Source organism: Lissotriton vulgaris, chromosome 12 (assembly GCF_964263255.1).
Source record: "Lissotriton vulgaris chromosome 12, aLisVul1.2, whole genome shotgun sequence".
Lineage (NCBI taxonomy): Eukaryota > Metazoa > Chordata > Amphibia > Caudata > Salamandridae > Lissotriton > Lissotriton vulgaris.
In genome coordinates, this window is record NC_141700.1 from 698,913,144 (window position 1) to 698,930,062 (window position 16,919).

At 48.1% G+C, this 16,919-nt stretch overlaps 1 protein-coding gene across 3 annotated transcripts in view; it reads right to left on the reverse strand.

The window, feature by feature from the left end:
* LOC147678027 (P2Y purinoceptor 4-like) overlaps window positions 1–16,919 on the reverse strand; it is a 220,283-nt gene that overhangs the window by 173,323 nt on the left and 30,041 nt on the right. The window contains exon 1 of one of the 3 annotated variants that reach the window (XM_086945919.1): window positions 5,125–5,263. The exons of the other annotated variants lie outside the window; for them this stretch is intronic. The gene's annotated coding sequence lies outside the window, so the exon portion shown is untranslated. Of the gene's footprint in view, window positions 1–5,124; window positions 5,264–16,919 lie in introns of those variants that run through there. 3 annotated transcript variants of the gene reach the window in all.

Sequence of the window (16,919 nt, forward strand, 5' to 3'; positions counted from 1 at the left end):
ACCACTTAGAATACATATCTACTAAATCCCCAGACAAATGCTGCAGTCAGAATACAAAGCTACTGCAGCCGCAGAGAATACACCAGTCAGAAAACAAAGCAACTGCAGCCACAGACATATCCTGCTATCAGAATATAAAGCTACTGCAGGCCCAGGCAAATGTTGCAGTCAGACTACAAAGTTACTGCACCCCCAGACAAATGCACAAATCAGAATAAAAAAGGTACTACAGCCCCAGACAAAACGCATCAGTCAGAATACAAAGCTACTGGAGCCCCAGAAATTCTGTAATAAGAATACAGGGCTAATGCAGCATGAGACAAACGCTGCAGTCAGTTTACAAAGCTACTGCAGAGACAGAAAAATGCACAAATCAGAATACAAAGCAGCCACAGACAAAGTATTCAGCCATAATGCAAAGCTGCTGCAGCCCCAGACAAATCCTGCAGTCAGAATACAAAGCTACCCCAGCCTCAGAAAAATCCACAAATCATAATACAAAGCTACTCTAGCCACAGACAAAAGGCTTCAGTCAAAACACAAAGTAACTGCAGCCCCCGACAAATCCAGTCAGAAGATAAAGCTACCACAGCCCAACACAAGTGCACAGATCAGAATAAAAAGCTACTGCAGCCACAAAGGCTTCAGTCACAATGTAAAGTGTCTGCAGTACCAGACACATGCTGCAGTCAAAATACAAAGCTTTTGCAGCCCCAGAAATATTCTGCAAGCAGAATACAAAGCTACAGCATCCCCAAATGTACAAATCAGAATGCAAAGTTACTGCAGCCCCAGACCAATTCTGCGGTCAGAATACAAGGCTTCTGCAGCCCCAGACAAATCTTGCAGTAGGAATGCAAATCTACTGCAGCCCCAGGCAGTGCATCAGTCAGAATACAAAGCTACAGCACTGCCTCGGACCGATTCATAGTTAGAATATAAAGCTACTGCAGTCTGAATACCAAGACACTACAGACCCAGACGAATGCTTCTGTCAGAATGCAAAGCTACTGCATTCCCAGACAGTGCACCAGTCAGAATACAAAGCCTACTGCGTACCCAAACAGTGCACCAGTCAGAATACAAAGCCTACTGCGTACCCAAACAGTGCACCAGTCAGAATACAAAGCCTACTGCGTACCCAAACAGTGCACCAGTCAGAATACAAAGCCTACTGCGTACCCAAACAGTGCACCAGTCAGAATACAAAGCCTACTGCGTACCCAAACAATGCACCAGTCAGAATACAAAGCCTACTGCGTACCCAAACAATGCACCAGTCAGAATACAAAGCCTACTGCATACCCAAACAATGCACCAGTCAGAATACAAAGTCTACTGCATACCCAAACAATGCACCAGTCAGAATACAAAGTCTACTGCATACCCAAACAATGCACCAGTCAGAATACAAAGCCTACTGCATACCCAAACAATGCACCAGTCAGAATACAAAGCCTACTGCATTCCCAGACAGTGCACCAGTCAGAATACAAAGCCTACTGCGTACCCAAACAGTGCACCAGTCAGAATACAAAGCCTACTGCATCCCCAAACAATGCACCAGTCAGAATACAAAGCCGACTGCATACCCAAACAATGCACCAGTCAGAATACAAAGCCTACTGCGTACCCAAACAATGCACCAGTCAGAATACAAAGCCTACTGCATACCCAAACAATGCACCAGTCAGAATACAAAGCCTACTGCATTCCCAGACAGTGCACCAGTCAGAATACAAAGCCTACTGCATACCCAAACAATGCACCAGTCAGAATACAAAGCCTACTGCATACCCAAACAATGCACCAGTCAGAATACAAAGCCTACTGCATACCCAAACAATGCACCAGTCAGAATACAAAGTCTACTGCATACCCAAACAATGCACCAGTCAGAATACAAAGTCTACTGCATACCCAAACAATGCACCAGTCAGAATACAAAGCCTACTGCATACCCAAACAATGCACCAGTCAGAATACAAAGCCTACTGCATTCCCAGACAGTGCACCAGTCAGAATACAAAGCCTACTGCGTACCCAAACAGTGCACCAGTCAGAATACAAAGCCTACTGCATACCCAAACAGTGCACCAGTCAGAATACAAAGCCTACTGCGTACCCAAACAGTGCACCAGTCAGAATACAAAGCCTACTGCATCCCCAAACAATGCACCAGTCAGAATACAAAGCCGACTGCATACCCAAACAATGCACCAGTCAGAATACAAAGCCTACTGCGTACCCAAACAATGCACCAGTCAGAATACAAAGCCTACTGCATACACAAACAATGCACCAGTCAGAACCCAAACAATGCACCAGTCAGAATACAAAGCCTACTGCATACCCAAACAATGCACCAGTCAGAATACAACCCCTACTGCATACCCAAACAATGCACCAGTCAGAATACAAAGCCTACTGCGTACCCAAACAATGCACCAGTCAGAATACAAAGCCTACTGCATACCCAAACAATACACCAGTCAGAATACAAAGCCTACTGCATACCCAAACAGTGCACCAGTCAGAATACAAAGCCTACTGCATACCCAAACAATACACCAGTCAGAATACAAAGCCTACTGCATACCCAAACAATGCACCAGTCAGAATACAAAGCCTACTGCATACCCAAACAATACACCAGTCAGAATACAAAGCCTACTGCATACCCAAACAATGCACCAGTCAGAATACAAAGCCTACTGCAAACCCAAACAATACACCAGTCAGAACCCAAACAATACACCAGTCAGAATACAATGCTACTGCAGCCCCAGACAAATGCACCAGTCAGAATACAAAGCTGCCCCAGAAAATGCAGAAATCAGAATACAAAGCTACTGCTGTCAAAATACAAAGCTACTGCAGCTAGAGTACATAGGTTTAGTATAGCAAGACAAAGTTACATAATTCTACACACAGGGCTGTCCATCACAAGTGAAGCAAGTGCCTACCATCTTCCCATCCAGTGCGGTGATGCAGTCAGTGAAGTTTACACGTTCAGAGTTAGTGTTTCGATGGCAACCAACAAAAGAAACATCCCTTGGGTTGTTAGCAACTGCAGCGCTTGTGTTTTAGCTTGGAGATGAGTAATAGAGTCTCAGCCGGTCGGGATGTGGCAGACCACATGTCTAACAGTCTATATGTGATGTATTCTGTTTTTTTTTTCTGGGATGACACGGTGTCTGATCTATGGCTCATCTCCTTTAAAAAAAAAAAAAAAAAAAAAAAAAACAAGTAGTGCAGTTGCTAAAAACCTGTGTGATATTGTGGTTTCTCGCTGTTGCCACTTGCCATCAAAACACCAGCCAAGGGATATATGCAAACCTTCGGGCAGACAGAGCTGTGGACGGAAACGCGAGGAGAAATAAATGTAAGAATAACTTCCGGGCAAACAGAAGCGAGGACACGCAGAGGTCAGGACAGGCAGAGGTGAACGCATTGGATGGGGGAGGGGGGGGGGGGGGACAGGTGAGCACAAAGAGGACAGGTACGAGCGGAGAGAGGCGAGGACAGGTGGGAGTGAGGCAAGCGAGGAGGGACGGGTCCTGGGAGGCAGAGGCGGGTGCAGCCAGAGGGGAGCCTGGCAGGGGGACAGGGTTGTACTTAGAAGAGAGGGCGGGCACAGGTGGGCACACAGGTAAGGACAGGCAGAGGGGGCACACTGGCGGCAGACAGGTGAGTGGGGCACGGAGATGCCTTGCCAAAGGTGAGGACAGGCAGACATTAGGACAGGCACTTAGAAATTCATTATTTTCATGTTGTACCAAATGTTACAAAGCTTTTGCAACTAACTCCTCTATTTTAATTATTGAGGTAGGAGGTACATCCATGTTGTGCCATATTAAAAGAATACCCAAGCCCTTAATATAAAATAACAGTTGTGAGACGACGAATATCACACACCTTTGTGTCGCACTCAGACACAACATGGATGTACCTCCTACCTCAATAATAAAAATTCACTATTAAAATAGTATTGAGTGGAGGGCGATCCATGACCCAATTTTCCCTCTTGGCTCCTTGATGTTAGATATAGACATTAGGACAGGCCGAGGTGGACACCCTGAGGGGAGGCAGGTGGTAGAACAAGAAGAGGTGAGGGCAGAGGGAAGGACAGTCCTTGATTAGGGCAGGCAGAGTCCTGGACTGAGCTGAGGGCAGTCAGTGAGGACAGAGGCCTGGGCAGAGGAGGTCGCCATGGAGACGGACAGGTGATTGGGAGACGCCGAAGAAAGGAAAGGCCGTGGGGCCAGGCAGGGGTCAGCTCAAAGAGGGCAGTCAGAGGTGGGCACCGTCGGGGCATGGGTAGGAGGTGCTGGGGCAGAGACAAGTGGCAGTGGGACAGGAAGAGGCGGCGACAGTGGAGATCGTAATGAACACACACAGGTGAGAGGTCAGACAGAGGTGATGACAAGGAGAGGTGAGCGTAGTTTCAGGAGGGCATGGAGAGGCACAGGTGAGGCCAAAGAGAAGTGGGCAGAGTCAGGCAGGTGAGCGGGGCAGGGAAAGGTGAGGGCAGACAGGCGAGGTCAGAAAGAGGCGAGTACAGGGAGAGATAAACTCATTGAGGGCAGAAAGTGATGGGCAGACAGGTGAGCAGGGCAGGCGGAGGCAAGGGTAGAAGTGAAGGACAGGCAGAAACAGGGCAGATGTGAGGAGTTAAGAGGTGGGCACAATGAAGCCAAATAGGTGTGCAGGAGAGGAAGAGTTTAGGGCAGGGTTGAGGTAAGTAGGCAGTCAGAAGGCAAACAAGTGAGTGACATGGGTATAGGCACGGTCAGACAGAGGTGAGGACAGGCAGGTGAGAGCTCAGGTGGGCAGACGGGGGTGGGCACAGTAAGAGCAGGCAGGTACGGTAGGAATTCCGACATGCAAAGGCGAGGACACATGTGACGCAAGTCAAAGGTGGGCACACAGGTAAGATGACGCACACCAGACGAGGACATTCAAAGGTGGGGACATACATAGGGCAGGGCAGAGGTTAGGACAGGCATAGGTCAGCGCAACGAGGGCAGACAGGTAAGACCGACCAGAGGTGAGAACAGACGCGGCACTGGCCTGCATAGGCGCGCATGCCATGCTGCACGAGGATCACTCCAAGGGACTTACCAGGACCAGCCAGGGATGCCGGGCAGTGCCCAGCTCCGGAGAGCCCGGGCCTCGTGGGGGGTGCGAAGGGTGGGTGTCTGCCCGCAGCCCCGGGGCTGGCTGGGTGTTTACACACAAGGCGTAGTGTGCGCTACTGACTCAAACTTCATCACAAGTTAAGCCCCGAGGGGTGTCCGCTTTCAGCCATGATCGGCCCAGAAACTAGAGCCGGCTGGGCCCCTCCCCCAGCCCCCGAGCCAGCAGAGGGGCAGCATGGGGGGGGGGCAAAGAAACACGGGACAAGGAGAGGGGCTCCAGGAACAAGAGGAGGAGCCGATAAAAAGAAAGAAAGAGGGGAGGGGGAGTAACGGGGTGGCGAGGTAGGGAGGAGGAGAGAGAGGGGAGGAGGAAACGTGGGCGGGGCTTAGGAGAAGGAAATCGGGGGAGAAAGAGGATTGGATGGGAGACGGGGAGGGCAGAGATGGGGTGGAATGGGGAAATGCAGGCGGGATAATGAACGAGGGGGAAAAGACTGGAGTAAGGGGAGAAAAGTGGAGGAGGTGGGAAGAAGAATGGGAGAGAGATGGGAGGATAGGGTTGGCGTTGAAATAGAAGCAAAGGGAAGTGGCGAGGCGGAAGGAAAAGAGGAAGCAGGGTCAAGGGGAGAAGTGACGTAATAAAAGCCCACGCAGCGCAGGAGACCCCCTCCAGCCCTGATAGGTCCCTGCCCCCCCCCCCCACCCCCATGTACTTTGCAGAGGACCCATTCTCAAGTTTAGTTGCGCCACTGCAGGGGGGAAGGAAGGGGGTAGAGAAACTCTGGCTGCGGGTAATTGTGGGCAGCAGGCCTGAAAGACACTGCTGCGCTGGGGATACAGTCACACCACGCGTGCGGTTTATGTTACTGTGGCAAAGCTTATTCGGACTTCCATCCTTCTGAAGTCAATGACTCGGGTATTGTTACACCGGGTAATGACAAGTAGTAGGAACGCAAGTCATTTACAGTGCTTCAAAAAATGGTCGCAGCGTGTTATGCAGCCCTTTGGGGGAAAAAGCGTTATTATTAAGTTCTTAATATAAGTAGCGGATCAAGGGTTTCATGGGCCCGAGTGCAGGCAAGAGAAATGGCCATTCTGACTGTTATTGGTATTCTAAAATACATCAATGGTCAGGGTCCAATGGGCCTCATGGGCCCGGTGCCACTGCACCTGTTGCACCAATGGTAACTGCGTCCCCTGGTTAATATCGTGCCAATGTATGCAATATCTTTAACGATAAATCGGAAGACGGGACGTTTGCAGATTATAACATACAAAGATGCTACAAATATACAGTCAGTCAATCAGTCAAAAAAGCTTTATTATCGATTAAAAACCATAAAAGCGAAATACATGATACGGCTAAAAACGTACCTTTAAACAATATTTCATTGTGGTCATAAATACACTAATCTCCAAATATACACATGTTGCCAAAAATAGCCCTGCACAGTGTTACATACACTTCCAGGGCACAAGTCTTAAAAAACAGAAGGGAGGACGGACATAGTTAGGCAGTATGCAAGTGACATCGCGACGCGCGACATCACAGCACATGAGATCACAGCGCATGACATTACATGTGGCATCACAGGAATTGACATCATAGGAAGTGACATCACAAGCCTCGACTTTAATATGGACGTGTTGATGTAAAGCGCTCTGACACTCTGCTTTGGGATGAGTAGCGCTAAACAAGAAAAAATAGTGGTACTTAAATTATTTCAACGCCTCCTCAGGGGTAGTAAGCGCTATATAAATTACATTTATTTAGTGTAAATACTGGGAGAGACAACGCAGCAGACATTCTTACAGTGCATGCATATCTAATAAACAGAGCCTGAACTAAGTGAAACGCTGCCTCTCTTAAGTATGTGTGAAGTGCTAACCTTTGTTTCTCCTCTGCGGCATTTGCTTCTAGGTGTGAGGCTCCCTGACTGCTCCCAGCCAGGACTCTCGAACAGAAGGAGCCCTGATGACCACTCAAATTCGGCCTTTGTTATGGGCCCAGCAGGAGTCTAAAATAAGAAACCCCCGTCCCACCTGCATGTTGTTGCTTGTTGCAGATGGAAAGCAGACAATGTGCAGGCGCTGCTGAAAGTGTCCCGGTGTTTGGAAATGACACCGAAACGAGTTAAGCACGTTATTTAGTAGGGTCCAACTTCTTGGCAAGGTGGAAAGCGGTCAACTTGTGAAAATAGTGGATGGACGCCGTCCACCCAAGTGTACCCCCGACTTGTTCCCTGTTCACTACTGAGGTATTTTCATAGATTTGCAGCACCTGGTTTACGTTATTTGGTTCGGGTACAGGGCCATGGCTTTAAGGCCCCTGTAATTACTGCAAAACAGACATTTTTGAACATTAGCTGCCTCTAGGGTATCACTGGGTCCATAATGGCAGAACTTTAATGTTTTCTAAGGTTTCGTAGCTCACTCAATCCAGTGCATAAACAAGCAGTTCGGGCTGGACTGTTCCCATGAGGCACAGGGTCAAGGCAGATTTGCATATGGCCATGTCTGAACTGGGGTGGTGTGGAGTGCAAAAAAAAACGATGGATTTAGGCCCAGATCTCTGTACTGGGGTGAATGTATGACATTGTTCTGCATTCTGTCCATCAACTGTTGTTTTTGCATTGCTCACCCAATCAAGGCCTTTGTTTAGCATTTTGTTTTATTTAAACCACTTGTTTTGCATGGGAAACCATGAGTTTGAGTTTGAATGAGTTTGAAAATATTTATAGAGCGCACTGCGACCAAGCGGCTTCCTGGTGCTACTAGATAGAAAGTATCAGATGGAAGGGTTAGCCGGGGATTACAGGATGGTAAAGGCTTGGGCAAACAGGTATGTTTTGAGCTCCTTGCGGATGTGGGGGTAGACAGTGATGACCCGAATGGTGAGCGGAAGACTGTTCCAGAATCAGGGAGCAAGAATGGAAAATCTGGTGCCACCAGTTCTGGATTTACGGAAGCGGGGTACATTAAGGAGTGCCTGACTGGAGGACCGGAGGTTGCGGCTAGGAAGGTAATGGGTGATCAGTTAGTTGATGATAATGGGGGCAGTGCAGGAGCGGGCCATGAAGACTAGGCATCCCATCTTGAAGAGAGTTCTCTGCAGGATGGGGAGCCAATGGAGGGACTTAAGGAGGGGGGTAGTGTGGTGATATTTAGGAAGTCGGTGGACAAGACGGGCTGCCTGAATTTGGATGGTCTGAAGGCGCCAGAGCTCATAAGCAGGGATGCCCGCGTACAGGCAGTTCCCGTAGTCCAACCGGGAAAGGATCATGGCAAGGACAATTATTTTGAGGGCGTCAGAGGAAAAAAAACGGGAAACCTTGCGGATGATCCTGAGGGACAGAAAACAGGACGACACAACAGAACTAACCTGGGGACGCATGGAGAGGTCCTGACTGATTTTGATGCCAAGAGTTTTTACCGTTGCCGAGGGGGCCAGAGGAGGGCCGAAAATGGAGGGCCAAAGGGCGGGCGTCCAATGGCTAATGGCGCCGCCAGTCAGGACTAGCTCCGTTTTGTCCGGGTTGAGCTTGAGATGGTTTTAGTTCATCCACTCAGAAATAAAAATGAGCACAGTTTGAAGTTTAAGGGGGGAATCAGGGGTAAGGGAGAGATCAAAGATCAGCTGAAGGTCATCCGCGTAATTGTACACAGAAACATCCATGCTGAGTAAAGAAATAATGAAGGGATAGATATAGAGATTAAAGAGAAGGGGGATAGAGAGGAACCTTGGGGGACTCCACAAGGCACCGGGCGGAGGGGGGGCAGAAAAACCTGAAAGGCGGACCGCCTGCGTCCTACCCTGGAGAAACGATGAGAGCCAGGAGAGGGCAGTGCCCTGAATGCCCGCCGCCCTGACACTGCCGAGGAGGACGGAATGGTCGACCGTGTCAAAGGCGGCGGACAGGTCAAGGAGCACCAGGGCCTGAGGGGAGTTGGAATCCGCCTTGCTCTTCAATTCGTCAAGAACAGAAGTGACTACCGTTTCAGTCGAGTGGACTGGGCGGACGCCAGCTTGATGGGAGGCAAGAAGATGGTTGTCCTCCAAGTAGGCCGACAGGCATGAGGTAATATGGCTCTCCAGGATTTTGCCAAGATAAGGGAGCAGGGAGATGGGCCTGAAATTGGCAGGAAGAGAAGGGTCAGAGCCTGGTTTCTTTTTAGAATAGGGATGACTGTGGCAGATTTAAACGAGGATGGGACTATACCCTGGGAGATGGACGCGTTGAGAAGAGATAGGGGGGGATCGGGGCACCCGGTAAAGAGCTCTTTTAGTATACGAGCCGGGCCACAGTCAGCAGGAGAACCTGACTTGACCTTCCCGAGTAAGGCAAGGAAGGAATCCCTCGAGATGGAGGGATAGTGATCAAGAGAAGAGAGCAGAGGGGGAAGGGGAGCAGCGGGGAGAGGGGAAGAAGGTGGGGGGATGTTGCGTTTGATATTCGCGATCTTCTCAATGAAGAAGTCATTAAGGGACAGGCAGAGGGATTCAGAGGGGGCAGGGTTAGGGTTGACTCTATCGGATGTGAACGATGGAAAAGATCTCCCTAGATGTATTGGTTGCAGATAAAATTTTGCCCGAAAAGTATTCTAACTTGGCTGAAAGGATGGCTCTTTTGTCATTTTTCAGGAGGGACCTATATCGGTCCCTCAGGAGGGGACAATACTTGCGTCTCCACTGTCGCTCTGCTTGCCGAAGGGCCAATTTGAGGGTTTAAGGTCACCAGAGAACCTTTTGTTGGCATCGTGAAGACGACAAGCTTTGACCCTCCTGAGAGGAGCGACCAGGTCACAAGAGGAGGAAAGCCAAGAATTAATGGAATCAACCTGTAAATCGAGGGGGAGGTCTGATAAGTCAGGGAGGGTGGTCGCCAGGGAAGAGTGAAGAGCGTTAAAATCCAACCGATTCCAGTTTCGCGCGAGGCCGTTCTTGGGCAGGGGGGGTTTGTTAGTGACTGAGAGATCAACGGAAAAGGAGATGATCGAGTGGTCCGACCATGTGCAGGGGAGAATGGTGGTGGACGATATGGTTCGGCTTTATGACCAGATCTGGTCGAGAACATGGCCGCGGGCGGGTATGAGTGGGAGTGTGAATATGAGATGAAATTGAAACAGCGGAGTGTTTCAGAGAAGTCTTTAGAAGTCTGGTCTTCCCTAGGGTCGCCAGGCCAATAATTGAAGTCCCCCAATAGGAGAACGGATTGATTGTTAATCGCCAGGGTGGCAAATAAGTCTTGCAGAGCGGGCAAAAAATGGGGCATAGTTTGGGGAGGGCGATAAAGGAGAACTATGGTAAGGGGGGGCAAGAAGATTCGTGGAGCGGGCGACTAGGAAGTCCACATTGAGTATTGGGGGATGGGCCAAAGGTTGAAACTGTAGGTGGGACCGAGTGATCAGGGCCACACCTCCACCAATTTTCCCGTCAGGGCGATCTGCCCGGAGGATATAATAAGGAGCAGGTAAAGCAGATGGGACGGCAGGCATAGAATCGGTAGAAAACCAGGTTTCCCTGAGGAACAATAAGTCAGGGGACTCAGAGTCGAGCAGGTTAAACAATTCCAATTGGTGTTTTCCCGCAGAGCGGGTATTGAGGAGATAGGCAGAGGCCAAGGTATGCGGGGAGTCGGGGGGAGTGGGGGAACACGCCAAGTGAGGGGCAAGTGAGGGCATAGGCGAAGAGGCAGTAGTAGGAACAGAGGAAGATATAGAAATGGCTAGGGCCGTAATGCGGTCAGAAGTTGAAGGGCAAATAGACCAGTCGCCACCATGCATAATCCAAATGCGACAGGCAGCTCCATGGAATGCTGTAGACTTTCAGACAGTTCTAGATTTTAGCTGGTAATGCTTTTGCATGCTGGGACTCGTAGTTCTACTTTCTCATTATAAGTAGGGGTTTCTAAAAATGCCAGCATGCAAAGCGTTGATGGCAAAATTCAGAGACAGTTTTGAACATACCCTTATTATTGTTAGATCCATTACCATAGGACAGATACTTCCGAATTATTTACTTTGCACTTGTATTTCTTGCATATCAAGTTGGAGAAATTGAAAACCTAGCCGGCCCCTGCTCCGCCCCATGTCCCGCCCCACACTCCACCCTCCAGCGTACCTGCACTTATTTTTTTCCATTTAAAGCACTGGTTATACCTTTTGTTTTCTCATCCATTTTCAATTGAGGGTTTTGTAAACTATAAATTAGGTTAGGGAAATTATATGGCTCAGCGGTGAGAGTGGCCGACGGGGAAGCAGGGGGATTCGTGTTCGAGTCTGGTGTTGGTTTAACGTTGAGCACATAGAGAGACTAATTTAAAATAACATAAAAATTCAAAGCAGCAATCTCAAGGGTGGGCAAGCAGTGTCGTGTCATGCAATGGGGTGGGAGTAGAATGCACGAATTAACCAAACGAGCAAAACAGCAGTGGCATCAGGCGGTTTATGGGGGCCTACAGGCAGCGTTGCAGTAGAGGTGAGGGGGAGGCATGAGAGATAAGAGACTGAAGCAGTATTGTTGAGCAGGAGGCACACAGCAGGCACATGAAATGACCGAAGTTCCATTGCACACATAAATAGAACAGTTAGCGACCAAAGAGGCAGGACAACTAAAAAAAGAGTTCTCTCTAACTATAAATAATTTCCACAGTAAGAACATATGTAAGAGTGCCAGTCCTCATTGGAGGATAAACAATTCAAAATGACGGGACTACTAACTGTATTCACCAAGGAAAAGCCAGTATTTATAAAGGACAGCAAGAGGAACCAAGGAACATGATGGGCTTTTTTTTTCAAGCCCATATCCTAGATACAGCATGTCTCAAAGAGACAGCGCATGCCCTGCCTAGACGGGACCTAAAAAAGAGGAAGGAAAGCCCTCAACTAGTTTTCGAAGCAGAAATGACGTAGGTTGCTTTATTAAAAGCATGCCACGTAACACAATAAACACCACGTTACCTTATTCCCACAGCACAGCAATTAAAATGTATGAGGTAGTAAAATATGAAGTTTATACAAATGTGAATGTGCCCCGCATACAATCACCCTAGGGTTCAGAGCCGCAACCAGCCACATAGTTCCTTCCTTCTCATCGTTCTTATATTGTGTTCCATAAATAAGGCTGACAGATAGAAAGATAGCCAAAGCAGACATGTAAACTTTTCTTAATCTTTGATGTGACTTAGCTTTTATGGATACCTAGATGCATAGCTTGAGACGAGAACAAGTTACACAAGAGTAAACAAATGCAAATGTAGGCTGTAACTTCCCATAAAAACAAGAATCAAGTAATACATTGGAAATGGTTCTCAAAAAATGAGGAGCTTCTACAGGAATTGAGAGTCATGTTTAGTGAAAGGGTGGTGGTAGTGGTTAGGGTAGGGAGGCTAGGGTGATGAGGTTGATAGTTGTGAAGTGGTGGTGGTAGGTTGATGGTGGTGGTGAGAATGATGGTAGGACAGTGATGATAGGGTGGTGGTGTCGGAACGGGTGGTGGTAGGGTATTTATAGGGTGGTGGTGAAGATGGTGGTATTTAAGTTGGTAGTTAGGGTGGCGGTTAGAGTAAGCTTGAGATTGCGGTTATGGACGTGGGTAGGGTGGTGGTAGGTAGGGTGAGGTGGTGGTGGGTAGGCTGGTTGGGTGGTGATTAAGGTGGTGGTTAGGGTAAGGTCGTGGTGATTAAGGTGGTGTTGTAGCTGTTAGAGTGGTGGTGGTTAGGGTGTGGCAGTTAAGGAGGTGGTAGCTAAGGTGAGTTTGGTTAGGGTGCTTAACATAGCATAAGAATTCATGTTACAGTTAAGGTAAAGTTGTGGTGGTTAGGATAGAGTGGTGGTAGAGAATTGTGGTGGTGGCTAGGGTTGTGGTGGTGGATGTTTTGATTCGGGTGGAGTGGTGTTTCAGGTGTTGGTGATTATGGCGGAGTGGTGGTTGCGGTAGAGTAGTGGTGGTTAGGGTGGTGTTGATTAGGGTGGTGGTGCTAGGGTGGTGATGCTGGTGGTAGGGTGGTGATTGTTAGGGTGGTGGTGATGTTTCAGTTGGTGGTAGGATGGTGGAGGTAGAGTGGTTATGGTGGAAGAATGGTGGTATGTTGATTTTAGGGTGCTGGTTTGGGGGATGATGGTTAGGGTGGTGAATTGGGTCATTGCAGTGGTTAAAGTGTCAGTAGTGGTTGGGGTGGCAGTGGTGGTTAGTGTGTGGTGATTGTTAGGGTGAGTGTGATGGAAGTTACGGTGGTGGTGATTAGGGTCAGGTAGTGGTTAGTGTGGGGTGGAGGTTAGGGAGGTGGTAAGGATGGTGGTGCGGTTCATAGGGGTGATGAGAGTGTTGGTGGTAGGGTTGTGATAGGCTGGTTAGGCTAGTAGTGGTTAGAGTGGTAGTGGTTAGTGTGGTGGTGGTGTTAAGATAATATAAATATTTACAAAGTGCACTATGCTCTAAGGCATCATGACAGGTGGGTACAGTGATGGTGATGTTTCGGTTGGTGGTTATGGTGGTTGTTAGGGTGGTAATTTTGGGTCGTGGTGGTGGTTAGGGTGTTGATGGTCAGGGTGTAGTGGTGGTTAGGGTCGAGTGGCAGTGATGAAGGTTAAGGTGGTGTTGGTTAGGGTTGTGATGGCTAGGGTAGGTTTGAGGTTACGGTGGCAGTGATGGTGATTAGGGTGGTGGTATGGTGTGGTGTCAGTAGGTTTATTTATTTATTTATTTTATTTAAAGAGTTTTATATAGCGCTGGCTAGACCCAAAGGTATCAGAGCGCTTTACATGAGAATCAACAATGTAACAGAACAAGTTCAACAGATTACACAGTACATCAAAAAATAAGTAATACAATTAGGAGGGGAGAGAAAGGACAGAGGGAAGTAGTGGAGGGGGCATGGTAGGTGAAAAAGGGAGGATAAGGGAAGAGACAATAAGGAGAGATGAAAAGAAGTCTGTCTAAAGACCGACTGGGTAGGTGAAGACCAAGGAGAGAATCCACGGCCCATCTCCTCTATAGCTAAACAAGGAAGCTCCATCGGGCGTCAGATAAAATAGTTCTGTCTCAATACATTGAGAGGGGACAGAAGGAGAGACATAAAATAGAGGGAGGATGAGGGAGGAGAGGACAGGAGAGAAGAAAGGAAGTGGAACAATGTGGTTCAACAATATAATAGAAAAAGATCTACAATTACACGTTACATCAAACAATCAGCAATACATTGGGAGAGGAGAGAAAGGAGAGAGAAAAGTAGTGGGGGGTAGGAGAGGTGAGAAAGTGATGATAAGGGAAGAGACAATAAGGAGAGACGAAAAGAAGTCTGTCTAAAGACCGACTGGGTAGGTGACGACCAAGGAGGGAATCCACGGCCCATCTCCCCTATAGCTAAACCAGGAAGCTCCATCGGGCATCAGACAAAATAGTTCAGTCTCAATACATTGAGAGAGGAGAGAAGGCGAGACATAAAATAGAGGGAGGATGAGGGAGGAGAGGACAGGAGAGACGAAAGGAAGTGGAACAATGAGGTTCAACAATATAACAGAAAAAGATCGACAGTTAAACATTACATCAGAAAATCAGCAATACATTAGGAGAGGAGAGAAAGGAGAGAGAAAAGTAGTGGGGGGTAGGAGAGGTGAGAAAGTGAGGATAAGGGAAGAGACAACCGTAGAGACGAATGGAAGTCTGTCTAAAGACCGACTGGGTAGGTGACGACCAAGGAGGGAATCCACGGCCCATCTCCCCTATAGCTAAACCAGGTAGCTCCATCGGGCATCAGACAAAATAGTTCAGTCTCAATACATTGACAGAGGAGAGAAGGAGAGACATAAAATAGAGAAAGGATGCGGGAGGAGAGGACAGGAGAGACGAAAGGAAGTGGAATAATGAGGTTCAACAATATAACAGAAAAAGATCGACAGTTAAACATTACATCAGAAAATCAGCAATACATTAGGAGAGGAGAGAAAGGAGAGAGAAAAGTAGTGGGGGGTAGGAGAGGTGAGAAAGTGAGGATAAGGGAAGAGACAACCGTAGAGACGAATGGAAGTCTGTCTAAAGACCGACTGGGTAGGTGACGACCAAGGAGGGGATCCACGGCCCATCTCCCCTATAGCTAAACCAGGAAGCTCCATCGGGCATCAGACAAAATAGTTCGGTCTCAAGTGTTGAGGGAAGAGGTTCACTCAGAAACAGGGTGGGGACAAGAGGCAGGGCCAGGTGATGGCAGAGGACAGAAGCTGGAAAGAGTAGGAGCGGAGAGGGGAGAGGGTAGTGGAAGAGAGAGGGGGAAGGTCAGGTCAGTTAGGGGTGGTGCTGGTAGGCAGATATAGTAGTTAGGGTAGAGTGATGTGGTGGTCATGTTAGGGTGGTTGTGGTTAGGGCAGTGGTGGTGATGGTGTTACGGTGGTGGTGGTTGTATGTGGTGGTGGTAGGGAAATAGTGGTGGTAGGGTGATGTTTGGTGGTTGTAGTGTGGTGGCGGTGTGTTGGTAGGGCAGTGATGGTAGGGGTGGTTGGGTGGTGGTTGTGAGGTGGTGGCTTTAGAGGATAATGGTGGTGGAATATGGTGGTTGGGTGGTGGCATATTGGCCCAGGAGGGGGTGGAGGAGGTATGGGGGTTTGTTGGTAGGATGGTGGTAGTAGGGTTTGGTTGGGTGGTGATATGCATACTGACATGGAAGGGGGCACAGGGGAACAAGTAGCAATAAGCATAACAGGAGAAGAAGAAACACGTACCTCAAGCTCAGCTTGAGCAGCAGAACAACACTAATCAAAAAGAAGCAATCATTACTTGGTCCATGCTCCACAGAAGGGAGAAAAGAACAGAAATAAAGTGAACCCGGATACACTGGCCAATCAGGAGCCAGTAAATAAGAGTGACAATGAAGCCGACAAATGGCAAGCTGTGGGTGGGCTCCAAGTCTTTTTGGTGAACATAATCTCTCTTCGGCGATAACACATGTGTTGCCACAGCCGAGACCTACATAGTATTTTGCTGTTACACTGTTGATCACTCAAGTTTCTCAGGGCCATACCTGAGTAGCTTATCCACTGAAGGCTTTTGCTTTGCACTCTGCAGCTTGTAGTTCTGCTTTCATAGTGGGATAAATAACACAACGAGATAACACATCATAGAGAATGCCAATTAAGGAAAGAATTGAAGACTCACCTCTTTAAAGAACACTACATGACAATGCATTAAACACCCACAACTCAGTTTCCTCTTCTGTTGCTCCTTGGGTTTATGCTTGTCTTTATATATGTATAGCTCTCCACTGCCTTTTGGCTAGGTTCACACTATAGAACTACCATATACATACATACATACATTCATACAAACAAGATTACAAATCTCAGACGGCAATGTTAAACCTTGGCTGAAAGAACTACTAGCACATAGATCTGGGAAACTTAAGTCAACCATTGCCTGCCCTCAACATTATTACACTGGTAAGATCCCCTGTGTTAAGCTCCTCTTCAGGGACACAGCCATAATTAGGGCAGCAAGTACAGTTGAAGCGGGGCTCAGGGGATGTTAAAGGGCTTTGCACTCAAATGAGGGCTTTATTTTACTGCGTAGCCAGTAAACGGGCAGTGGGGGCAATTTACCTTACTTGTACCATGGCACCACTGCCCTGCATCCTTGTTCCTATTTCTCATGATGGAGTCTCATCCCTGTATTACTACAACTGCCCACCTTACTAGACCTTGAATTGACCTCAATGATTCACCTTTGTTGAACTGCAAGATTGTGTTTATTGTCAGTGGGCCTTGACTTAGAAATAATGATGTCATATT